Genomic DNA, 26,625 nt, shown 5'->3' with positions numbered 1-26,625 from the left:
TTGACATTTTAAAATAAGTGATAACTCCCTTCATTGTTGCAGATACAGCAAAATCTCAAATTGTTGATGATAATGTAGATGGATGGAGCCTTGATGGAGAACATGTTCTCAAAATTACATGTTCACACCTTTTGACTGAAGAAACAATTGAGTTTAGATACAAAGATATATTTATAAAAATGTCCATTTAATGTTATTATAATCCTCCTAGATTGAAAGCAGCCTAAATATCTATAAATAATGGAGTATCTTTGAAAGATGTCCACAATAAAAGTGAAAGTCAGTATCAGAAATTGTCCCCTCAAGATATAAACAAATAAAAAAAGATATAAACAAGTATTACTCATATGTTTCAGAAGTCTAGAAGGATATCTATCGTTAGTAGTTATTTAATGAGATGACATTACAGATTCTCACTTTGAATTTTAAAATAATAACTTGTGCTCTAAAGAAACCTGTCAGGACAGGCTGGGAATGTGGTTCAGTGGTAGAATTCTTTCCTAGCACACTGGAGGCCCTGGGTTTGATCCCCACACCTCAAAATTTTAAAAAAATAAAGAAAGAAGAAGAAGAAAGAAAACAAAAACCCTAAGAGGTACATGGTGGTGGCCTTATTTTTAGAGGAGGAGAAACTATGTTATAGTATGTATCAGTGCTTCTTCCCTTTTTATGGCTGATATTCCATTGTTTGGGTGTTTGATTTTGTTTACCCATCGGTTATTGAATATTTGGATTGTTTGTACGTTTTGGCTATTATGAATAGTACTCCTTAATGAACGTTGTTGTGCATGTTTTGTGTGGACGTTTGTTTTCATTTCTCAGAAGTATAAGTAACTTGCTCAAGGCTGCACAGCTAATAAGTGGCAGAATAGGGCTTCATCCTAAGACTAAAAAATGTAATATTGGTATGTGTAAAACTATTTGATGGAGTAAAGGCTTCAACCTAGTTCTAAACAAATGTAATATTGGTATGTATAAAAATATTTGATGGAGTTTATGAAGAATAATAAAAATGCCATGAACATACTACCCAGCCTAAGAAATAGAGCATAACCAACACTATTGAAGCCTCTCTTAAGAACCTCCCTATCCCATTTCTGCCTATTCTATTTCTTGCCAAGAAGAAACCACTTAAGATTTTTTTAAATGGAATTTTAAATATATAATTCACATATCAACAATGTGATTATTTAGAGTGTACAATTTAATGTTTTTTTCATACTCATGAGCAAATTACCTCCCCATTCACTGTAATTCCTCAGTCTGAGGCCACCACTAATTGAACATATGTTTTCATTTCTCAGGTACTTGTACCTAGAAGTAGATTCACTGGATCATTAGATGACCTTATGTTTAACTTTGAGGGACTGGCAGGATATTTTCCAAAGCACTAGCACCATTTTACATTCCTACAGCAGTGTATGAGGTGTTCTAATTTCCCCACATTCGTACCACACTTCTTATCTTTTTTTTTTTTGTTTGTTTAAACTGGGAATTGAACCCAGGGGCGCTTAACCTCTGAGCCACATCCCTAGCCCCTCTCATTATTGTTATTTTTTAAATTTTATTTATTTATTGGTATGTGGTGCTGAGAATTGAACCTAATGCCTCACACATGCTAGGCAAACGATCTACCACTGAGCCACAATTCCAGCCCTAGCCCCTCTTATTTTTTGAGACAGTGTCTCACTAAGTTGTTTCCGTCTTCACTAAGTTGCTGAGACTGGCTTGGAACTTGTGTTCCTCTGCCTCAGCCTCCTAAGTCACTGGGATTATAGGTATATATTGCTGCGCCCAGCTATCTTTTTTATTATAACCTGACAAATGTGTGTGTGAAGTGGTACTTCATTATGATTTTAATGTGTTTCCCTGATACATAGTGATGTTGAACATATTTTCATGTGCTTATTGGCCCTTTGTGTATCATCTTTGGACACATGTCTATTCAGAGCCTTTGCCCATTTAAAAATGTCATTTATTTTCATTTTTGTTATTTAGTTGGAAGAGTTCTTTATGTATTCTAGAGACCAGTTGCTTTCAGATACACGACTTACAATGTATTCTTCTAATCTATGACTTGTCTTCTCACTCTTTTCATGCATCATTTTAAAAACAATTTTATTGAAGTATAATTTATGCAGTACAAAATTCTCCCATTTAAAATACAAGTGAACAGTAGAATGAATCAGATATAATTTTACTATGCTCACATATGAATACATGACCAATGTAACTTCACACCATGTTCAACCACAAGAATGGGATCAGAATTGTAATGGTTGCACTCCATGTATATATAATATATCAAAATACATTTTATTGTCATGTATATCTAAGAACAACAAATAAAAAATACTCAGGTGAATTTTTATAGAGTTTTACAACCATCACCATCATTCAGTTTTAGAAGGAGTTCCACCATCTCCCCAAATTCCCTTAACTATATTGTTTAATTTTATTTATTTTGGGACTTTATACAAATTTTGATTATTAAATGGATTTTAAAGTACTTTGAGTGCTTTTGAGAAAGGTTTAAATGGAGAATACAGAACTAATTAACAACTAATTGACAAATAATTGAAATGAGTTTATTTTAGTCTTTGCCAACCTTTTAATGAATCTTTGAGGAAACAGATGAATACAGGTTTATACAGAATCTATATTCATACAGGAGCATCATTGCCCCATTTATTTAAGCTCCTCAAACTTGAGGAAAGGTTGAACTAGGTTAAATTTTAAATTCATTCTTTGAGGCATACCTCTTAAATTTCTCTGTAGCAAACTTTTTATGCTATCCTTAATAGCATCAAAGATATTCTCAGCAAGTTTCACTGCTTAGTTTATCATATCAAATAAAACTGTTTTTGTATTAAAATAAACAAATCTGAATTTGAGGGAATTCCATTTTAGGGAAATTGGGGTTGAATACCTTTGAATTTTAATACAGAGTCCTAGTTATTACACAAAAGCTGTACCCTCATATAAATAATCCTAATAAAATGCTGTGGGAACATGTATATGAGAGATGTTGGTAGGACCAATTAAGTAGATTTCATGAGTCAATTGTTGAGAGTTGGAAGTTGAAGTACTAGTTTTTCCAGTTTCAGTTTTTACCATTTTGTAATTCTATGAAATATTTTTAATAGGAATCTATAATCTTAGAAGCAAAAATTTTTTTAATGGCCTTGAATGGTCCCAGAGGCCATCTTTCTGTTGCTTCAGTTGTGATCCAGCAGTGCTACTGGCAGAAGTAGCATGCAGTATCATTTAAGTTTGTAACTTGATTTGAGTTATCACATAGTTTAATGGGGGATCTTCGCTGCAAGACTTGCTTCATGGTATCTGCACATATCCTAAAACTAAAAATACAATTTTATTTCCTTACAAACTTTATTTTGTGCTTGTAAAGTAGAAGATACACAAAGAGATCATTTCTTCCAGGACACTAGAAAAAGAGTAATGGCTTACAAAATGATTCTTACTTAGTTTTGATATAGCATGAGATATATTAAACTTCAAATTATCATAAATTAATTTTTTGGAAAAGAATGCTGTTTAATTTAGTGGGAAAGATTTGGGAGGTTATGCCTGTTAAAAACTGCTGCCTGTTAAAAACTGCAAAAATAAGAATAAGAAAGTATTAAAACTTCAGAAAATGGGGTGCTGAAGGAGGGAGTAAAGCAATTATAGATAGCATGGGTTGTTGGCACTTGCCCTAGAATTCTTCTTAGGTAAATCTATAGTCTTTATTTAGTGACTTAATTCTGAGTTTGTTTTTTTTTTGCCCCCATCGTCAGAGTTCTGCATGTAATAATTTTCACCCATTTTCTTTTGTTTAGTTCTCTTTCACTGAATATAAATACTATTATTGAGCTTGTATAGCAATTAGAACATCCAAGGATGACTGAAGACTCTTAAAGTGAAATTATAGATTTTTTAAAAAATCCTCATTTTAAGAAATTAATTTTTGTATGTTTTAAGTAAATATTCTTAAGTTAATAAAATGCACTATGGTAGTCTTAGGATAATGAGGAAAAGTTTAATATTAAAGCCATGTTTGTTATAGTATAATTCCCACAAACTGTGGGATAAATAACTTTTAAAAACTATTAAATGAAGGTAGATTGACAACTGTTTTGTATCTTTTAAGAAGTCATCCCTTAATGGCGAGGAAGATAGTTGCTGAAATGTTCACAGATCCTGGGAGGAAAGAGGGGCTGTTTATGAAACTCCATGACCATCTTCAGGGTTAAGGAAGAGTATGAGGAGGACTTAAAGAGTTGTGCCTTGTCTTTAGATGGGAACCAGCTAAGAGATATCTTCTTCATTTCACAAAAAAAGGAGAAGACACTAATAGAGTGAGTGGCTGATATGTCATTACAATATACTTTAATGATGGTAGATTATTATGTGTTTTTTGTGTTTCACCAAGAAAAGGTTCAAAAACTTGAATGTTACTGCTATTAAAAAACATCCTTCCATTCCCATATATTAACTTTAGTGAGTAATTTAAAAAGTCAAAATAGAATTGATGTCAAATTTGGTCTTATTCTAGCAATAAATTATATTCATCCATGGAAATGTGGACTGATGAGGAAAAATACCCTAACTTTCATCTCATTGAGATGCATTTCCATTAAAATTTCATTTCTAATTATGTTTTATTTTTGCAGTGCTGGAGATGAAACCCAGGGCCTTGCTTCTGCTAGGCAAGTGCTCTCCCACAGAGGTACATCCCCAACCATAAAATTTTATTTTTACAGTTGTTTAGCACAATATATACATATGTTACTTCAATTAAATATTTACTAATAAACAATTGTAATCATAGTCCATTAGAGTCTTATGGCTGTAGGAAATTTTTAAAATATACTACAAATAAACATACAATTTGCTTAAAAAAAAAGAAAAAGAAGTCATCCCTTATTTTTTTGTTATGATTTATATTTTTTGTTATAATTTGTACCCACATAAACATGTGAATATCAGTGTCTTATGGTAGAATACTTGTTATAAAATTTAATGTGTCCTCCAAGAGGAAAAGTAATTACAAATTGAGGATGATTTTTATTTTATTGATTTGGTTGATTGAAGTACTAGGGATTGAATCCAGGGACACTCTACCGCTTTTATTTTATTTATTTTTATTTTATTGATTGATTGGTTGATTGAAGTACTAGGGATTGAATCCAGGGACACTCTACCGCTGAGCTATATTCCGCAGCCTTTAAAAAATGTTTTATTTTGAGATAGGGCTCCCTAACTTGCCAAAGCTGTCCTGTAATTGTGATCTTCCTACTAAGAGTCATTCCTCCTGAGTTGTTGTGATTTTTATACATAGTCTTTTCTATAATCCACTCACTTATTTAGGTTTAGGTTTTAAAAACAATACATTTCATTGAACTTTTGTTTTTTTGTTTTTTCCTAAAAAGTTTTCCCTGAAATGCCCTGAAGGGGAAGTAATTTTACAGATGAAAGTTCTTTTTTTTTTTTTTAATATTTATTTTTTTAGGTATAGATGGACACAACACAATGCCTTTATTTTTATGTGGTGCTGAGGATCGAACCCAGGTCCTGTCCGTGCTAGGTGAGCGTTCTACCCGTGAAAGTTCTTTTATGTTGTTTGCATTTGTCTATATTGAATTAAGTCCTTAATTCCTGTTGCCAAAGATGTTGTTTGTAGAATCACACTTGTGGAAGTTATTCGCTCATCCTCATAAAAGTTCAAATAGTAATATGGAACATTTTATTCCTCAATTCTATCTTCTTGGGAGCTTTATGACAAATGGAAGGGCTAGCACAAGATGAGAAATTCTTCTTCTTTTTGGTACTGAGGATTGAATTTAGAGGTGTTTAATCTCTGAGCTACATCCCTAGCTTTTTTTTTATATTTTATTTAGAGACAGGGTCTTACTCTGTTGCTTAGGGCCTCACTAAGTTGCTGAGGATGGCTTTGAACTCACGATCCTCCTGCCTCAGCCTCCCAAGCTGCTGGGATTACAGGGGAGTGCAACCTGCCCAGCCAAGATGAGAAGTGCTTTTGGAAGATAAGAAATAATTAAACTGAATGAAATGTTATGAGTGTTGACTTACCCATTGAAAAACTGCAAGCCTTGACAAAAGTTTAGGTAAAATCATATGTTATGAAAAACCCTACCAAAGTAATGGGTTTATTCTTTAGCCCTTTAAAGCATTTATATAGCTATGATTTCAGTTAAGTTGTTGGATGAATGTCCAGATTTAAGATGTCAAAAACAATTTTCTGAACCTTAGTGTAGGAAGTTTGTATCATTTTATTGATAATTTGAACAATAACATGGAAGGCTTACCAAATTTACAGATCAGTGGGAGCCAGGAGTAACATAACAGATGACAGGTATTTAGATAGAGGACTATAAGAACGAAAGGCAGAAATTTAGTAGGGATAAATCTAAAAGGTCTGAATTTACCATCATCTTTTTAGCAAACATATTTGATGAAGACCTGTGTACTAGACTGTGAGCGCTGAGGGTATACTGGGGACAAAATTAATATAGTGTTAAGCAGAAAAGGCAGATATGAAGTAAATTATTTTAAGTACAGTCTTTTTTGTTGTTGTTGTTAGAACAACTCAGCAAAATAAAATTCTGGTTTATTGTTGGACAACATTGTTTCACACATACATCAAACAGGCCAAAAAAATAAACAGCAACTTCATAGACAAAAAAAAGAAACCTTTTTATCTTTGGCCTTTTTAACCATCTCATACAAACCAACTACTTATAGTACAGCTAAAGTACATATACAAAAAAAGTTACTGGAATGCTCGGAATAAGATTGTTTTGTTGTTTTTACCTTTTTTACAAGGTTTTTTTTCTCCTTTGAGATTATAATGAACATGGTCACACCACAAGTAAAGTCAGAAGTAGGATTGAGAACGCTCCAAAGGCTGATTTGGTCATCCGAGATCATTAAAAGTAGGTGCCCCGTAACAATATGTACAAAAATATAAAATGTAAATAAAAATACAAACAAATTTTCCTTTTTTAAAGTACTTTTTAGAAGTTTTGGTTCTTTTTTCCTCCCCTATTGCAAATTCACGTTGTGATTTTGGTTGGGTGGTGAAGAGCTCGTGTCATCTGTAGGTGGCACTGCCCGCGATGGGTGGGCGGGCAGGCAGGCCTCTTGAAGGTGACCACGTTTAGATTCTGAGATGGGAAGTGGAGGGTAAATAGGTCACGGAGGCCTTTTATTTTTAGTTTAACTTTTCCTTTTTTGCTGTCTAGTCATCCTCATTGGTCTTCTGCTTCTTGGTATCAACATCATCATCCTCGTCATCTTCAGCTCCCTGTTTGCCCATAGCTGCCTCAGCCTCCTCATCTTCATCTCCATCCTCTTCCTCACCACCCTCTTCCTCTTTTTCATCTATCTACCTCATTGTCAGCCTCCTGCTCCCCATTTTCCTCATTAGCATTCCCATTAGCAGGGACGTCTCTTCCATTCTCTGCCTCCTCCACAACTTCCTTTTCCTTTAAGTCGTTGGTGGTGATTTCAGAGCTAGTGTCCATGGCTGGCCGCGTCTGACATGGTGGGGCACGCCTGTGATCCGATGCAGTGTGTTAAAAAGGAAACTAGAGTTCAGGGACTCTGGCAGTAAAGCTGCAGGAGTCAGTGGCAACCGGCAAGTGGGGAGCTGGACCCAGGAACAATGCAGAGATGGCTTTTCAGAGCAGCCAGTCTAAATACACAGTCTTAAAGTTAGTCTACCTAGATTGCCATTTATTCACGTTCTGCTGTTTATTATTGGCAGTGTGGTTTCAGGCAGGCTGCTTTGGGCCTCAGTTTCTTCTTCTATAAAATAGAGATTATAATGGTACCTATCTCAGGTTCTTATGAAAATGAAATGTGGCCATGCATGTAAAATGCTACAATGTTTCATCCATAGTAAATCGTTACTAAATATTACTGTTTTTATTATTACCATTTAGCATTTACCACTTTTGTTTTATGGAGAAAAACAGTGGTTATGGTGCCATATCTAACGTGAGAGGCCAAGGAAGCTTCCCTAATGCAGTCCTACCTGGAAGAAACTTGTACTTGAATATTTGTTTTAAAAAAAAATTCAATTAAGATGTACATATAGGGGCTGGGGTTGTGGTTCATTGGCAAAACACTTGCCTCTCACACATGAGGCACTGGGTTTGATCCTCAGCACCAATAAAAATAAATAAAGATATTAAAAAAAAACATGTACATACAGATATGCATTGGATGCTTTCTGTGGGAAAACAAATGGGATACCCAGGACCTCAGTTTGGCAATTCTGAGGGGATACTTTTCACAGTATTATGTTGTGCACAGAAACCTTGTGCTTATGCAGTGATTTTTTTTTTTTTTTTGTATTTGACTAATTATGGGAATGACATCTGAGTTAAATTTTGATATGAGGGGGAAGGACACCTCAAACAGAGGGAATTTCAAGTACAAAGTCATGAGTGCATGGGAATTTGGAATTAGTTCAATATGGCTAAACTGTAGGATGAGGGAGTGACTGCTAAGAAATGAGAATAAGAAGTTCAATTATGAAGGACCTTGTTTGCTACATAAATACCTTTAGATTTTATTTGAGTCTAGAAAGCTATTGAATGCATTCAAACAGATGATTAAGGGCCAGGCACGGTGTTGTATGCCTGTAATCCCAGCGACTGAGGAGCTGAGGCAGAAGGATCCAAGTTCAAAGCCAGCCTCAACAACTTGGTGAGACCCAGTCTCAAAATTTTAAAAAAAGGTTAGTAAGACTGGGAACATGGTTCAGTGGTTCAGTGCCCCTGGGTTCAGTCCCTAGCACCAAAACAAAACAGATGATCAAAATGATCAGATTTCTCTTTAACTGCTCAGGGAGTTGTAAGGATGATAGTTTGAAGTTGAACAGATTTGAAAGCTGAGAGAAGGGCTGGGGATGTGGCTCAAGCGGTGGCGCGCTCGCCTGGCATGCGATCGGCCCGGGTTCGATCCTCAACACCACATACAAACAAAGATGTTGTGTCCGCCGAAAACTAAAAAATAAATATTAAAAAAAAAAAAAAGAAAGCTGAGAGAAGATAGCTGTAGCAGTCTAGGTCAATGCTACTCCTTTTGTGAACCCAGACTTTATTATAGATTCACAGTGATGAATAAATATATATCTTCAGTTTATCCCATAACTTGTACAAGGCTCATCTCTAGACATTTAGGAACTTTTATGGTAATTTGACATGGTTCACGGTTTATAACCTTTGCTGGGTCTTCATTGTTCTCTAGCAAGTATTAAACTTGTCTCAAGTCATGTCTCTCCATTGCTCACTTGGCTATTTCAAACCTCCACCACTTTTGTCAAGTTCCTACTCCACCTCTTCCTCACTGTCTATGGATGACTTCATCTGCTATTTTATAGAGAAAGCCAAAGGATGCAGGAAATGAACAACTTCCTGTTCTACCCACAGACAGACTTATATTAACATACTTAGCTTTCTTCTACTTTCTGACCCTGAATCCTGTTCTCTTCCAGTTTTTCCAAGGGCTTTGGTCCATTTATTACCTTTTTCTCCTTAATTTTCAACCTTTGTCTCTCTCAGGACTTTCCTGTTAGCCTAAATTCATCCCTAAATTCAACTGTCATCATCTTCTAGAGTACCAAACTAAACTTTTTTCTTTCCCTTCAAAGCCAGGTTTCTGAAAAAAGTAGTCTTCAATCACTATCACTACTCCTTCACCTTTAATTTATTGTCAGTCCACTGTACAATCATTTCCACATATACCATATAGCTCAAACTGCTCTGACAAATAAATGACCAGTGTTCTTTTAATTAGCAGTTATGTGCCAGATCCAAATGGCACATTTCAGTTCTTATGACCTGTGTTGCATATATCAATAGTTCATTCATTTCCAATTGTATTCATATATTGTAACTTAAAAACCTCTTCACGTCTTGATGGACATTTGAGTTATTTCTAGTTTTTAACAAAATTGGAATGAACATTTATTACAGATCTTTGTATAGAGATAAACTTTCATTTCTTTTGGATAAATATCTAGGAGTGTAATGGCTGGGTCAAACTATTTGAAATTCATTAGAAACTGCCAAATTGTTTTCCAAAGTTATGAGGTTCCCATTAGCAAAGTATGAGAGTTCTAGTTGCTCTGCATCCTTGTCAACATTTGGTAATGTCTTGTTTTTCTCTCCAATTTTAGCCTTTTTTAGAAGATATATAGTGCTGTTTCATTGTGGTTTTACATTTCCCTAATGACTGAAGATGTTTAGCATCTTTCAAGTGATTAGCCATATGTATATCTTTTTGGTAAAGCATCTGTTCGAGCCATTGCTCAATTTTTATTTTAATTCTTTATTTCCTTAATTTTAGTTTTTTGTTGTTGTTGTTATTTTTAGTACTAGAGATTGAATCTAGGTGCCTACACATGCTAGACAAGCAAACTAATACTAGGTTTTGAACAATTTTTCTTTTTTTGTTTGTTTTTTTAATTGTAGATGGACACAATATCTTTATTTATTTTTATGTGGTGCTGAGGATTGAACCCAGTGCCTCACACATGCTAGGCAGGCGCTCTACCACTGAGCTACAACCTTGAGCAATCTTTCTAATAGTATGCGCGCAAGTTGTCTTTCAGATGTGTGATGTGAAAATATTTTCTCCTACTTTGTAGTTTGTTTATTTATATATTTATTGGTACTAGGGATTGAACCCAGGAGTACTTTACCACTGAGCTACATCCCCAGCCATTTTTCTTTTCTTTTCTTTTTTTAAATATAGTTTTTGAGACAAGATCTCACTTAGGACCTTGCTAAATTGCTGAGGCTGGCTTTGAACTTGGGATCCTCCTGCCTCAACTTCCAGAGTCGCTGGGATAACAGGCATGTGCCACCACTCCCATTTTACTTTGTAGTTTTTTTTTTTGTTTGTTTATTTGTTTCAATAATTTAAATAGTGTCTTTTGCAATACAGACATTTTAATTTTGGTGAGGTGCAGTTTATAGGTTTTTCTTTTAACAAATCATGTTTTTGATGTTACATTTAAAAACTCTTTGCCTGGCTTAGATGAAGATTTTTCCTGTTTTCTTCTGAATGTTGTATAGTTTAATGCTTTGTGCTATAGTCTCTGTGTTTCAGGTTTTGAGTTAATTTTTTTTTTTTTTTGGTATCAGGGATTGAACCCAGGAGCGCTTTACCACTGAGCCCCCCTGCCCCTTTTTATATATATATATATTTAGAGACAGGGTCTCTCTGAGTTGCTTAGGGCCTTGCTAAGTTACTGAGGCTGGCTTTGAATTTGGATCTTCCTGCCTTCTGCCTTGGATCCTCCCAAGCCACTGGGATTACAGGTGTGCGCCACTATACCTTGCATTGAGTTAATTTTTGTATTAGGTGTGATATTTAGGTAGAGCTTCTAATTTTTTTTTAAACATATGATTATCCAGTTATTCCAATCCCAATTGTTGAAATCTTGGCTTTTTTCCATTGGTTTATTTGCCTTTGTAGTTTTCTGAAAAAAATCAGTTGGCATATTTACATTTATTGTATTTCTTCTTTAACCTATAAAATATATCAAAGTACATTTTAAATTTTCTAAAGTGATATTTTCAAGTTACTACCTTGTGATATAATTTTGTTGTGATTAGAATACATGATCTGTATGATTGATATAATTTTCTTGGGAATTTGTTGAGATTTACCTTGTGGATTTACAAGTGATCAATTTTTATAAATATTCTGTTGTGTTTAAAATGTATCTTTATCCTGAAATTGTTTAGTGTAGTGTTTAGTATATGTCCACTAGATATTTATTAATTGTTTTATTTAAATATTATAAGCCTTATAAAATAAGCACATCTTATATGCATAATTTTATATGCATAATTGATAAACATATTATTAAAATCTATTACTCCAGTGCCTTCTGTCAGTTTTTTTAAAAAATATTTTTTAGTTGTAGACGGACACAATACCTTTACTTTATTTATTTTTATGTGGCACTGAGGATCAAACCTAGTGCCTCACATGTACTTGGCAAGCACTCCACCACTGAGCTACAACCCCAATCCCTCTTCCGTCATTTTTTGCTGTATGTATTTTGAAGCTCTTGTTAGGTTCATGTAAATGTAGAAGTTATATCTTTCTATTTTATTGAGCCTTCAAACTATGTACTTGTCTTATCTCAAACTCTTTTCCACAAGTTTGTTTGATCTCTTATAATGCAGTACTAATGCAACTTCCACTTTTACTTTTCTGAAATTAATTTAAAAATTACAACTGTAATTTATATGCAGCAGACCTAAGTATTCATTTTAATGAGTTTTGGCATAGCACCATTCCAATAAAGATACTGAACATTTCATCAGATTTCAGCCAGACTTCAACCAATATTTCAAAACCCTTGGGAAGTTCACTTCCACCATGTATCCCTTTCCCAAGTGCTAGACAATCACTATTTTGGTTTCTGTTATCTCTGATTAGTTCCCCTTGTTAGATTTTATATAGACAAAATCATACAATATGAATGTACATACTTTTATGTGCTTCTTTCACTCTCCATGTTTTTGCAGTTCATCCATGCTGCTTGCATTTATCAGTGTTTGGGATTTTTTTAAATTACAGAATCATATTCCATTGTATGAATATAGCATGATTTATCCATCCTGCTGTTTCAAGTTTAGGATATTCTTATCTCAGTCTCTTGGAATATATATTTTCTCTGAGGATAAAAATCTAGGTGTGAAACTACTGGGTTGTAGAGTAGATATATATTTAACTTTATTAAAACCACTGAACTGTTTTCTAAAGTGGTTTTACCAGTGTGCGTCACTGCCAACAAAGATGAAAGTTCCAATTTATGGCATTTTCTTGGAACATTTGATAGTCTTTGAATGTACTCATTTTAGTGTGTGTGAAGTGGTATCTCGTTTTGGATTTAATTTGCATTTCCTTGATGACTAATGGTGTTTGGTTCATTTTCATATGTTTATTGACTCTTTGTATCTTTCTTTGAAATGTTTGTTCCAATTTCCTGCTCAAGTCAAAAAATTGAGTTATTATTATTATTACTACACTGTCTGATGTTATTTTTCTGAGCACTAGTCTTTTTTTTTGATACCAAGAATTGAACCCAGGGGAACTTAACCACCGAGCCACATCCCCAGCCCTTTTTATATTTTATTTAGAGACAGGGTCTTGCTGAGTTGCTTAGGGCTTTGCCTGGCTGAGTACTAGTCTTTTGACAGACAAATATATTCTGAATATTTTTTTCCTTGTCTATAACTTGTCTTTTGTTTTTGTTAACAGTATCTTTTGATGCAGAAATGCTTATTTTGGAGAAGTTAGATGTGTCAGTTTTTTCCTCTAATTTTTAGTGCTTTTTGGTCTTTAAATCTTTGCCTAGTTCACAGTCATGAAAGTGTTCTCCTTTGTTTTTTTCGATAGGTTTCATAGTTTTTATGTTCAGATCACTTTCCATTTCATACTAATTTTGTATGTGGAGAAATAGAAGAGTTTGAGGAGTTTTTATTGTTGATGTTGATGTTGAGGTAGCCTCCCCCCTTTAAATACTGATAACTTACTCTTACAAAAACTTTTGTTAAATGACTTTCTTATTGAAAGCTTTAATTTGTTGTGGACATTCAGTTGACTATGTTAATAGAATAATAGAATGTAGTTCTGGACTTTTATTCTGTTTCATTGGTCTTTTGTCTATTGTAAATATTACAAACCCTGCTCTAAAGCTATAATAATCAATACAATAATATATTATTGTATATTAATAATATATAATCAATATAATAATCAATTGTATTGATTATTATAGCTTTAGAGCAGGGTTTCTCAATCTTAGCACTATTGCCATTTTGGACTGATAATTCTTTGTTCTGGGAGGCTATAGGGTATGCAGCATCCTTGGCCTCTACCCACCAGAAGTGCTAGTAGCATCTCTCTGATTGTAACAACTAGCAAATGTCTCCAGACAATGCCACATACCCTCTAGGGAACAAAAATCACCCTTGGTAGAGAACTGCTGAAATTAAAGTAACTGTTTTAGTCAGCTTTTTCGCTGTTGTGACTAAAGGATCTGACCAGAACGATTTTAAAGGAGGAAATTTTTCAGGGCTCAGGGTTTCAGAGATCTTAGTCCATAGAAGGCCACCTCCATTCCTTGGGGTGTGAGGTGAAGCATGTGTGAATTCATGGCAGAATGTGTGGCAGAGGGAAGCAGCTTAAGTGAGATCAGGAAGCAGAGAGATGTCTCCACTCTGGATACAAACTATAATACCCAAAGCCACAGCCCAATTCGCCCCTCCTCCAGCCACATCCTACTACTTTATTTATCACTGTTAATTCCTATCAGGCTGATTGGGTTAAGACTCTGACAATGCAATCATTTCTCCTCTGAACCTTCTTGGATTGTGTCACATGTGAGCTTTTGGAGGACACTTCACATCCAAACCATAACAGTGACTCTTGAAATCAGAAAGTGCAATTCCTCTAAGAGTGTTTTTTAAATTATTATTATAGAAACTTTTCATTTCCATATCATTAAAGAATTGTCAATTTCTGTGAAAAAAATGCTGTTGGTGACCAGTAAGACCCTCCTGAACTGTCTTCAACCTTACACTCAATTAAGATACCTTGTTACTTGAGGTGGATCTTTGTCATGCTGTATCCTACATAAAGCCCCTTTGAGAAAGACTCAGCAGACTGGGTATAAACTCTGGAGCTACAAATTCTCAGACTTGTAATTAATCAAACTGTTTTTAACCAGTGAAAATTTGGTAAAAGATTTTGTTTTTTTCTTCTTACCCCTTTCAGATGCCACTTTGTTCCTCGCTGATTGTTCCTCAGGGATGAAGAGGAGTTGAAGTATTTTTCTCTTTTAGCAAGGGATTGTCTTTCTTTCTTTCTTTTAGTTTATTTACATTCTATGAGTCCTCAACTTTTCATATACAGCCACCTAACTAACTAACCAACCAACCAACCAACAAAAATTATTTTTTATTTGGTAAGGAAAAACATTGTTTCTTACTTCATCCTAACTGGAAATGGTTAACCAGTTTCCTTTGTTTAGTGCTTTTAAACTTCTTTTTTTACTTTCAAAACTTCCATGTGCTTATATTTTATGTGTCTCAGGTAAACGTTGTATACTTGATTTTAAAAATCTTGTTTGACAGTCTTTTAAGTGAAGTACTTATCTGTAAATGTTATTCATGAATACTGTCATCCTACTGTATCTGATGGATTACTTTCAGGACCAATTCACAGATATTCAAGTCCCTTATATAAAAATGGCATAGTATTTTGCTTATAACTTAAGTACAGCCTTCTGTATGCTTTAGATCACCTTTAGAGTACTAAAGTACCTATAAAAGTAAATTCTATATAAATAGTTGTTTGGGAATAATGACAAGAACAAAAAATGTCTGTTATCTGTACATGATTAGTAGATGCAGTTTTATTTTTCCTGAATATTTTTTATTCATGGGTAATTGAATCCCTGCATACAGAGTCCATGAATACTCAGGGCTGATTGTATTAATCCTTTAAGTTTTTTTTCCTACAATCTTATTCATATATTCCATATGTCCTGCCTTTCATATTTTTCTCTTTATTTACCTTCTTATGAACTGCTTGAAATTTCCACCTCTATGTATTTGAAAGTTTCACACCTTATTTTGTTCTTTCAATTGCCCTAGAAATTTTAACATGTATATTTAAAGTCTATAGGTAAAAAATATTGTCTGTTTTCAAATCTACTAATAGCTTCCTCTCCTCTTCTTTCATCTATTTTTCTCCCCTGTTATATTTCTTAAAGCATATTGCAAATACTTCATATTCCATTTTTGCATTGGAAAAATTCTGTCTTTGTTGATCCATTTCTGTTGTTTGTTATTGTTCATTGTCTTTTTGTTCCCCCATGGGACTTCTACCATGGACCCTTTTTTATTTTTTATTTTGAGACAGGATCTTGCTCAGTTACTGAGACTGGCCTCTAACTTATGATCCTGCTATCTCAACCTTCTGAATAGCTGGGATTATAGGTTTGTGCACCTACTTGTTCATTGTCTCTTACTTAAAGGAGTTTCTTTCTCTGGAGATTTTTTAAAATTTTGTACTCATGGTTGCTAGTAGTTTGTTAGAATATTTTGAGGCTGGAAATTAGATTTTCTTTTTTTTTTTCCTTTTTCTTTTCTTTTTTTTTCAGAAGTGATTTGAGTGTCTAGAGTGTCTTTGAGTGTCTGTTTTTGAGTAAATATTTGACTTGAGGTTTTCCAGGCCAAACACTAGGTTGAATTTTAGCCCCACAGGGGTGCAAATTTATGTTTAAGAATTAAGTAGAGACTGTTTTTGTTTTACTGTTCTACCAAATGCTTATTCCTGTTATCTCTGGAGAATTATTATTATTTTTTCCTTCCAATCTCAACCACTAAAGATGCAGCCTTGCTGGGTGGGGGTGGGAGTCTTGGCATATTTATAAAGGTGTTGGTAATCCAATCTGTCTCCCTGCTAGGGGCTCCAGGTGGTTTCCTGACATCTCAGCAAGTAACCCATTAAAATCTAGACTTTTGTCTACCAAAGATTGGCCAGTAACTCTAGGGAAAACTCTGGCTATAGTGTTACTCTGGTGAATTTATATTTTCTTCTTATTTCTGCCCTCCAGGAATTCCTTTGCCTTCCCCCTGGGTTTGCCATATATTTTAAAAGATCCAGCATCTTAGGTACATTTTTCAAACTAATTTACTTGTATTTGTTGTATCTTTGGGGAGTTACCTCTAAGCTATTTTTGAAATGTTACAAGGTATGTTTTAAAGGGAAAAGTAAAGTCTATATTTAGCCCTGTCTCCAAGCTTGGAATGTTCTTCCCTGGTTTCAACTGTGGTAAGCGCATCCTCCTCTTTCACTTTCCATGTGCTGCTTTTGTAGGTATTCTTTTTTGGTTCAATTCCCATCCCTATCTGTACCTCAGACAGAATGAATTGCTTATTTTTGTTTCTATACTCTGTAATGTATATTTTTCTTAAAGGACAGGCATCTCTATAGACATAAAATAGAGAACAGGATTTTATTTATTTCTAGCCTTAGAACATAACAGTCATTCTCTTAAATTTGTTGAATCAAGTTCTCCAAGTTCTTATAACTAACTCTTAAAATTTTAAGCTCCTAGCTAGAACCTTTATAAATTAATTTGCAGTTAGTTTTCAGAAAGTAACTTTGAAAGCAGTTAAAGCTTATTCAGCATGTTGAAGTTAATTTATTTTGGTATTTGGTAAATTGCTTGGGTTGGTCACATTTAAGGAGGGATTAATGTATGATTAAAGTGTTATCTGTCTTACAATCTCCAGAGTGCCTATGATGGAATAATATTTGGAACTGGTACATCCCAATTCTGAATCTTAACTCACTTTAAAATTGCATACTTTGTGACTGGAACACCAAGGGGAATTTTTGCCTTTGGGCTTTTTTTTTTTTTTTTTAATATTTATTTTTAAGTTGTAATTGGACACAATGCCTTTATTTTACTTATTTTTATGTAGTGGTGAGGATCGAACCCAGGGCCCCTCGCACGTTAGGCGAGGGCTCTACCGCTGAGCCACAACCTCAGCCCCTGGTTGTTATTTAAAAAAAAAAAAAGAAGAAGAAGAAGAAGAAAAAAAGAAATAGAGAAGTTTCCCCAGTGACCTTGATTACTCTGTGTGTGTGTGTGTGTGTGTGTGTGTGTGTGTGTGTTTTGGCAGGGGACTGGGGGGGGTTGTTGTTTAATGTTGCCTGAATTTAAATTCTTTCTATGGTCAATTATACAATCGTTTTGTGGCTAAAATAAATGTGATCTACAGGGCTTTGGTGTCTCTTGAAGAAGCTGATTTATAAACACATTTTTTTTTTTCTGCCCAGCTCCCCGCAACCATCACATATTTGGGCATATATAGATGGGGAAAAGAGTTAAACAATAGTGCAAAAAGAGAGATGAGAATATTTCCTGATAGAGAGCCAAAAGAGGTTGGTGAGAAACCAACTAATATAGTGGTTGGGATAAAGTAGAGAAAGCACAGGTCAGAGAAGAAGGTAAGAGCAAAAGCCAACACCAGAGGATGTGAGGTGTACCGACACCTAGCTAGCTGGTTCATGATGCTCAGGGGAGTATATGTCATTAGGATATTTCTTGCAATCATTCACATTCCATAGTTTAATAAACAGTGTTTTTCCTCTTTGGTGGTACATAAAATAATAGCATGTTTATTAACTGTGACATGTTAACAGTTAATGAAATGTGATATAATTTTATGTTGCTTATAAGGAATATTGGCTGTATTAGCCTGTTGATACTATTTGATTTGGCAGATAAATCAATTTTTTAAAACATCCTGAAACAGACTGTGAGCACTAAATTGATACAGACAACTGACTCTCATATTCATCCAGGAGAAAGCTCCTTTCTCTAAGGAGATTTGTGTGAAACTAGCAACTTTTTGTTAAAGGTACACTGCTGAACAGATTGCCTTTGCAGTGCCAGAGAGTCCAAATCAAATGCAAGTAATCTCTAGGCAGAAATGAAAGTAACATTTCACTGCCCCTTTTCTTTGTGGGGCTATGCTATGTCTTTGAAGCCTGTGTGAATTATTAGGCAAGAACAACTTGTATAGCAACTTCTTAGCATTGTTTAGACAAAATCTCTGTACAATTTGTGCCTCAGGATCATCTGTTTTATTTTCTTGAATCTCTTTGGAATTTTGACATAACTATTGAGCCTTCTGACTTTCAAAACTGGATGTTGGAATGAAAAATGCTTCAACCTGAAAACAGTTAAATTTTCCTCTTGCTTTGGATGCTGTAAAGTCTGGAGCCAAATGTGTACCTTCCTCTGTTAAGGACTTTCTTAGCTTATATGTGTGGGGTACAGACCACCTTCTAGGGTCCCCGTGCACATTTCATAAGTTTTCTACCCTGATTTCCTTCTTCCTTCTCTTCCCCTCTTCTCTCTTAAAATCTTATGTTGCATGCTTTCCTCTTAGCTACCTCCCATCTGTTTTGGAATAGGGTTGTGTATAAATAAAAGCTAAAAACATCAACAGACAAAATCTATGTTTTAACATTTCCCATATAGTGAAAACAGCAATTTGAAACTGGTAAAGTAAAAAGTCCATTTTTTTCTTTTTTCATATGTGTAATAAATGAGGTGGTATTTTGAGGAAAGGAGAAATTTGTTTTGCTAACAGTTGTGATGGTTCTGTATGTGGGTCTAAAAAGAATTGTGACCTTTTTCAAGTTATTTCTCATTTATTTAGAGATATTGGATTTTTATTTTTAAAAAAGTGATAATTAAAAATTTGGGTGGTTTTTTAAAATATTCATTTTTCAATTGTAGTTGGACACAATACCTTTATTTCATTTATCTATCTCTATGTGGTGTGGAAGATCGAACCCAGGGCCTCGCATGTGCTAGCCAAGTGCTCTACCGCTGAACCACAACCCCAGCCCTTGGATGGTTTTTAAAGTTATTGTCTTAGTCCATTTGCACTATAAGAGAAATACATACTATAAACTGGGTAGCTTATAAATAATGGAGATTTCTTTCTCACAGTTTTGGAGCCTACATGAAGTCTAAAATCAAGACACCAGCAGATTTGTTGCCTGGTGACAGCCTGTTTCCTAGTTCCTAGATGGTACCTTTTCACTGTATACTCACATGGTATAAGAGGGAAGATAACTCTAGGGGCCCTTTTTGTTTGTTTGGTGGTGCTAAGTATCTAACCCAGGGCCTCATGCAGGCCAGGCAAATGCTCTACTACTGAGCCACATACATCCCCAACCCTTTTATAGGGTCATTAATCCCATTTATGAGAGCTTTACCTCATGACCTAATCATCTTCCCAAGGCCACATTTCTTATCATTGGTGATTAGGAATTCAGCATAAGATTTTGGGGTTTATGCAAGCATGTAAATCTCTGTAATGGTTAGTGTTGGATTATTTTACTTTATCTTTTCTTTTTTTGTATTCTTGTGTTCTTTTCTTCCTCCTCCTCCTCCTCCTCCTCCTCCTCCTCCTCCTCCTCCTCCTCCTCCTCCCCCCCCCCCCCCCCCCGCAGGGGCTCTTAACCACTGAGCCATATCCCCAGCCTTTTTTTTTTTTTTTTAAATATGCTTTATTTAGAAACAGGGTCTCACTAAATTGCTGAGGCTGGGTTTGAATGCACGATCCTCCTGCCTCAGCCTCCCGAGCTACTGGGATTACAGGTGTGTGCCACTGTGCCTGGCTGAGAGCTATATTCTTTTCTAACAGAAAAAGGTGCTTTTCTTCTAATATTTTGCCTAAGAATGGAGAAGGTGGCAAGAATATGTTAGTGTGCTTTAAATTGAAAGTTAATTATAATTAAAGACAGAAACTATGGTTTATAGAATAGTGGAAGGAAAGAAATGGAGTGGAGAGGGTTAACTATCATTGGTACACCAATTTTATTCAAATATTTGTCTTCTAACCAAATTGAGTCCGAAGTGGTAATTGGATTCATCTCACCATTTTACTCGCTTTTGCCTATAAAGTAACACGAAAGATGGAGAATCACATTTGGTAATGTAAACCAATGAATTAGATTCATACATAAATAAAATTATACTAGTATAATACTTACTTTATGTCAAACCAGTCTTTTTAAATTTGTTTCTTCTTTTTGGGGCTTGCTTTTGTTCCTATCCATGTCTTTTCTCTCTTCTCTTTGTTTTGCACTTTTCTTTTGTATACTAGATACAGATCTCCTTTCCCCATTTTCTCCTTCCTTCCCTTGTTTGCCAGCCTTTGGGGGGATAAGTCACTCCTGAGAAGTCATTGTCTTAGAATAGTTAACTATTCTAAGTCTGTTGGGTTTCTGGCACTTCCAGTTAATCTAAAACATTAATCTAGAGATAACTTTAGGTATGTTGATCAAATTTGATGTAGCAAATACTTAAACTTTGCATTAATATGAAGAGAATTAGTAAGAAAGTGTTTGGGAATTTTAGCTTCTTCTTGACAATAATGTGTTATAATTCATTCATGTTAGAGATCATAGACTAACTCCAGATTTTCATGTTTTTATAACATTACTATAATAGGTCTCTCTTCTGTAAGCTTTGAAAGAAGATTAATTCTTTTTAAGAAATACAGATTCACAGAAAGTTCCACTTCTTTCTCAAGCATGTTATAGCTGGAATTTTTGTAACAGTATTCTTACAAGTATATTTTACCTTTAAAGTATATATTTGTTATTTCAACACTGAAAAGAATAAACAAAGAAACAAAAAAGTGGCTTCAAGAGCATTGTTCATAACCAGTAAGACTCACTAATGTTTTCTACAGCATTTCCAATGACACATGACTGGCTGGTGGCTTTCAGTTTCAGGTCTTGGAGACAATTTTTAAAAAACAACTGTGGCATTGGATTATTAATGTCTCTATTCATTCATTCTGCTAAAATTATGAAGTAGTATACTGCTTCAATCCAGGAAGTATTGTATATCTCTCTACATTAGCTTTTACTCCCAGAAAGTATGTATGATTTTGTTTTGTTTTGGTAAAGAATGAGAGTTTGGGTCCTTGCATATCTAATAGAAGGAAATTAAAATTTAGTTATTAAAAGATTTCCAAATAACATGTATTTTTTTAAGCATTGAAATAAAAATGATTATAAAAGTCTCCTTTGACTATATTATAAAGCATATTTAAAAAAATAATTAGTAGACTGTTTTTTAGATTAGTAAGGTTCACAGTAAAACTGATCTGAAACAGGGTTCCCATGCATCATCCCCCTGCCACACACAGCCTTCATAATCAACATCTTGCTCCATTGTGATATGTTTGCTGCAGTTGATAAACTAATATCTGTCACTCACAGTCTGTAGTTTACATAAGGGTTTTCTTTGTTATGTATTCTATGGGTTTTGATAAGCATAGACATATATCCACCCTTAAAGTATCAAACACAATAGTTTCACTGGCCTAAAAATATTCTGTCCCACCTATTCATTTCCTCCTTCTCCCTAAATTTATGGAAACCACTGATGGTTTTGCCTTTCCCAGAATGTCATATAGTTGGAATTATATGGTATGTAGCCTTTTTAGTTTGGCTTCTTTCACTTAGTAATGTTACTTAAGGTTCTTCTATTTCTTTTAGCGACTTGATAACTCATTTCATTTTAGCTCTGAATGATATTCCATGTACGGATTACCACAGTTCAACTCTTCACATACTGAGAGACTTACTGGTTGCTTCCAAGTTTGGATAATAATGCCATTACTAATAGTATTAAGTCATTAAAAACATCCATGTGTAGGTTTTTGTGTGGACATAGTTTTTAAGTTCATTTGGATAAATTCCAAGAACCATAATTGCTGGATTATATGAATATATAATCATTTATGTTTCCCGCTCACATCCCGTGTGGGCAGTGGGAATGAGGTTCCCCTTGATGGAATGGGCTGACTGAGAAATAAAAGCTAAGAGAAATAAAATGGCGAAAAACCCCACAGAACACAGAAAGTAGTTTCAAAAGCCAGGGCAGGACGGGTAAGCTGACTAGAAGGATCCAGCTTCTGACACAAAGGAGCCCACACCTGCTTTATTTATATAGGGAGATTCTATTGAATATTCTTCACCAACAGAGGATAAAGGTGGGGGCAGGTAGGCTGCTCAGTTCATAAAGACTTATGCCTATCTCCGTTGTTACTATGAGGGACCTTTCTAGCAGAGCAGAGGGGAAGGTCACATGCATTGGGTGGTTTGTTACTGCAGGAGAGCCACAGGAAGTTCCCAATGCCAGGCCTATCCCTCCATGGCTTCCATGCCAAGAGAAAGTCCTCATGTATTTCACGGATGGCTTCCTGCATATATTCATACATGAATAAATATAAACCCAGGGGTGCTTTACCATTGAGCTACATCCCTGTTCCTTTTTATTTTAAGACAGGATCTTGTTAAGTTTCTGAGGATTTAACTTAGTTGCTCAGGTTGACCTCAAACTTGTGTGATCCTTCTGTTTTAGCCTTCCAAGATGCTGAGATTACAGGCACATACCACTGTGCCCAGCATGTTAATTGTTTTTTTAAAAAGAAATTACATAGGACAAACCAAAATCTTCCTCTTGGTAGCAAAATTCACCCTGGTCCAGGAAATGGTTGAAGAACCTTTGGAGGTCATCCCACCTGTGGTACTAGTAACTTTTATCACTATTGTTATCTCTTTATTCCAGGATTACTTTAGTATTTCTGTAGTTGATCTCCTTATTAGCAGTTTCACCCACTTTCCATTTTATTTTTGTACTTATTTAGATGCTTATTGGAAGATTAAACGGGATGATACAAGTAAGATACCTTACATGGTACCAGACTTAGGGTAGTCATTAAATATGTGATTTGTAACACCCTCTCTGCCTTATTCCTTGAATTGTTTGTTAACAAAGTTCATCTGTAGCCCTAGCAAAGCATCAAAGGAATTCTGGTAATAGACATCAGCCTTCCTTCCCAAATTTATGATACACTTTAGGGTTCTGTATTCAAGTTGAACATCACTAATCTGAAAAATCTGAAATCCAAATGCTCTTGAAATCTGAAACTTTTTCAAATGCTGACATGATGTTTGAAAAATTTCAGGTTTTTAGATTGAAGATGTTTGACTCAAATATTCCAAAATCTGAAAAACTTTGAAATCTAAATACTTCTGGTTCTAAGCATTTTGGATAAGGGATAGTCAACCTGTATAAATTCTTTTTATCGTAAATACCATGACATAAAATTTATTACCATAACTATTTTTTAAGTATAGTACAGTAATCGTTAGCTTTAGGCACATTATTGCATAACAGATCTCTGGAACTTTTTCATCTTGGAAAACTGAAACTCTACCCATTGAACAATAACTCTCCATTTTCCCCCTCCCCTCAGCCCTGGTAATATTCTACCTTCTGTTTCTAGGAGTTTGACTACTTTAGATGCCTCATATAAGTAGAATCATGCAGTATTTGTCTTTTTTGACAGGAATATTCCACTTAACATGATGATCTCTTAAGATCATCCATATTGTACCTTATGATAGGATTTCCTTCTTTTTAAAGGCTGAAAATTATTCCGTGTGTGTGTTACATTTTCTTTATTTCATTTATTTATATGTGGTGCTGAGAATCGAACCCAGTGCCTCACACATGCTAGGTAAGCACTCTACCACTGAGCCAAACCCCAGCCCTTGTTACTTTTTCTTTATCTATTCATCTGTTGATGACAGATGCTTCCAGCTGTTGGCCATTATATTTTCCATGATGACTGGAAAATTTTAACCAAAATTGCACAGGCATTCCAGTTTCTCCATATTCTTTTTAGTGCTTGATACTTAGTTTTTTGATAGTGGTTATTCTAATGAGTGAGAAGTGTTATCTCATTGTGGTTTTGATTTACATTTCCCTAATAATTTATAATGTTGAACATCTTTTCAAGTGCTTGTTGATTTTTGCATATGTCTTTTGGAAAAATGCCTAATGCTTTCGTCTAAGAGTTTTATTGTTTCAGGACTTACATTTAGGTCTTTAATCCGTTTTGAGTTGATTTTTGTATGTGGTATAGGTAGGTAACCAACTTCATCCTTTTGTGTGTAGATATCCAGTTTTCCTGTATTATTGATTTTTAACCAGCAAAAATTGTCAAGTCCTTTGTCCATTTGAAAAAATATATATTATTTTTTTTAGGTGTAGATGGACACAACACAATGCCTTTATTTTTATGTGGTGCTGAGGATCGAACCCGGATCCCGCCCGTGCTAGGCGATCGATCTACCGCTGAGCCACAATCCCAGCCCCTCCTTTGTCCATTTTTAATTGGATTATTTTGTTGTTGAGATATATAAGTTCCTTATCAATATTCTAGAATTTAGCCCCTATTTCTTACATATTCTAGAATAAGCCCCTCGTAGTTTGCAAATATTTTTTCCCATTCCATAGATTGCCTTTTCATTTTGTTGTTTCCTTCACTGAGCAGAAATTTTGAAGTTTGATGTAGTCCTACTTGTCTATTTTTTTTTTTTTTTTTTTGCTCTTGTTGCCTGTACTTTTGGTTTCATATCCAAGAAATCACTGCCACCAAGTCCCATGTTGTAAAGCTTTCCCCCATGCTTTTGTCTAAGAGTTTTATTGTTTCAGGACTTACATTTAGGTCTTTAATCCATTTTGAGTTGATTTTTTTGTATGTGGTATAGATAGGTAACCAACTTCATCCTTTTGTGTGTAGATATCCAGTTTTCCTGTATTATTGATTTTTAACCTGCAAGTCAGCCTCTTCAGCAGAAGATCTATAAATTGCAGAAATTGTGTGTAGTATTTTGGGGCATGTTTGTGTACATAAGTCACTTTTGAAGAAGGAGGTCCATTAATTTTCTTCAGATTGTGGAAATGATTCCTAACCATCACACCTCTGGCCAAAGGCTAGAACCATGACAATCTTAAGAGGTAATTATTTAAATTTAGAGTTACCATTATACCTGACTAGGGAAAATTGTGGTTATTTTTGGAACATAGCACAGGGTAAATTCATGCTGCTAATGAAGTGGAGAAGTAGGATGCGACCAATATCAAGTGTAGTATTTGCAGCCACTTTAGTTTTTTATTTGTTTGCAGTTTCTTGGAGACAAGGTTGGAAGATCAGTATAGTGCACAAGATTATTGTCAAATATTTTGAAAGTTTGTTGAAAACAAGACCAGATACTCAAAATGTTAGCATTAGTTGTTTCTAAAAGATTTCTCTGGTGTTTTTTGTTTTTAATTGTGTGCCTTTTATTCAAGGAGTTTGGTACCTTCAGGTAATCTGTTCACTTTTAGACTTGGATTTTTTTTTATTTTTATTTTTTGTTTGGTACTGGGAACTGAACCCAGGAGTGCTTAGCCAATGAGCCACATCCCTAGCCCTTTTTAAGACAGGGTCTTGCTGAGTTGCTTTGGGCCCCGTTAAGTTGCTGAGGCTGGCTTTGAACTCGCGATCCTCCTGCCTCAGTCTCCCGAGCTGCCAGGATTATAGGCGTACGCCACTGCGCCTGGCACTAGACTTGGATTTTTAACAAGTAAGTGATTACATTCTTAGAGGTAGTAATTATAAGTCAACATTAAATGACTTTTAGAAATTAAAATGCCTATCTCCCCCCCTCCACAATATAATCACAAATATAAATAAATAAAAGAACTGGAAAAAAGTTCCACTGAGGGGTAACAGTATGAAAATGTATCTTTAGGTTTTATCCTGAAGCCTCTGTTAATCCTTAACTTGGGTGTATGATGGATATACTGGGGTAGGAAAGATAATTAGGTTTTATATTACCCATTATCAAGTTTGCAATCGATATTGACATCTCCAAACAAATTCTATGTCTCTGAGCAAATCAGCCTGAAAGAACATGTGTTAGGAATTTTTTTTTTTTTTAAATGTGTTAGGAATTCTTTACTCCTCATCATTGAAAGCTTGTCAGTTGCACACAGGGAAGCTTCCCCACATCCCAAAATTCATCCTGCATTTTTTTTAAAGCATTCCTGCCCTCCTTTTAAAAATTTTTTTTTAGTTGTAGTTGGACAGAATACCTTTATTTTATTTATTTTTATGTGGT

The 26,625-nt window shown here is 34.8% G+C and overlaps 1 protein-coding gene and 1 pseudogene across 4 annotated transcripts in view; one reads left to right on the top strand and one right to left on the bottom strand.

Moving 5' to 3' along the window:
* Positions 1-26,625, top strand: part of Nlk (nemo like kinase) — a 148,817-nt gene that overhangs the window by 18,129 nt on the left and 104,063 nt on the right. The gene's annotated exons all lie outside the window — the stretch shown is intronic.
* LOC114083276 (prothymosin alpha-like) lies at positions 7,201-7,547 on the bottom strand (annotated as a pseudogene).

This window comes from Marmota flaviventris, chromosome 17 (assembly GCF_047511675.1).
Source record: "Marmota flaviventris isolate mMarFla1 chromosome 17, mMarFla1.hap1, whole genome shotgun sequence".
Taxonomy (NCBI): domain Eukaryota; kingdom Metazoa; phylum Chordata; class Mammalia; order Rodentia; family Sciuridae; genus Marmota; species Marmota flaviventris.
Note: the sequence above shows the minus strand (reverse complement) of the source record. Positions and strands in the feature narration are given on the sequence as shown.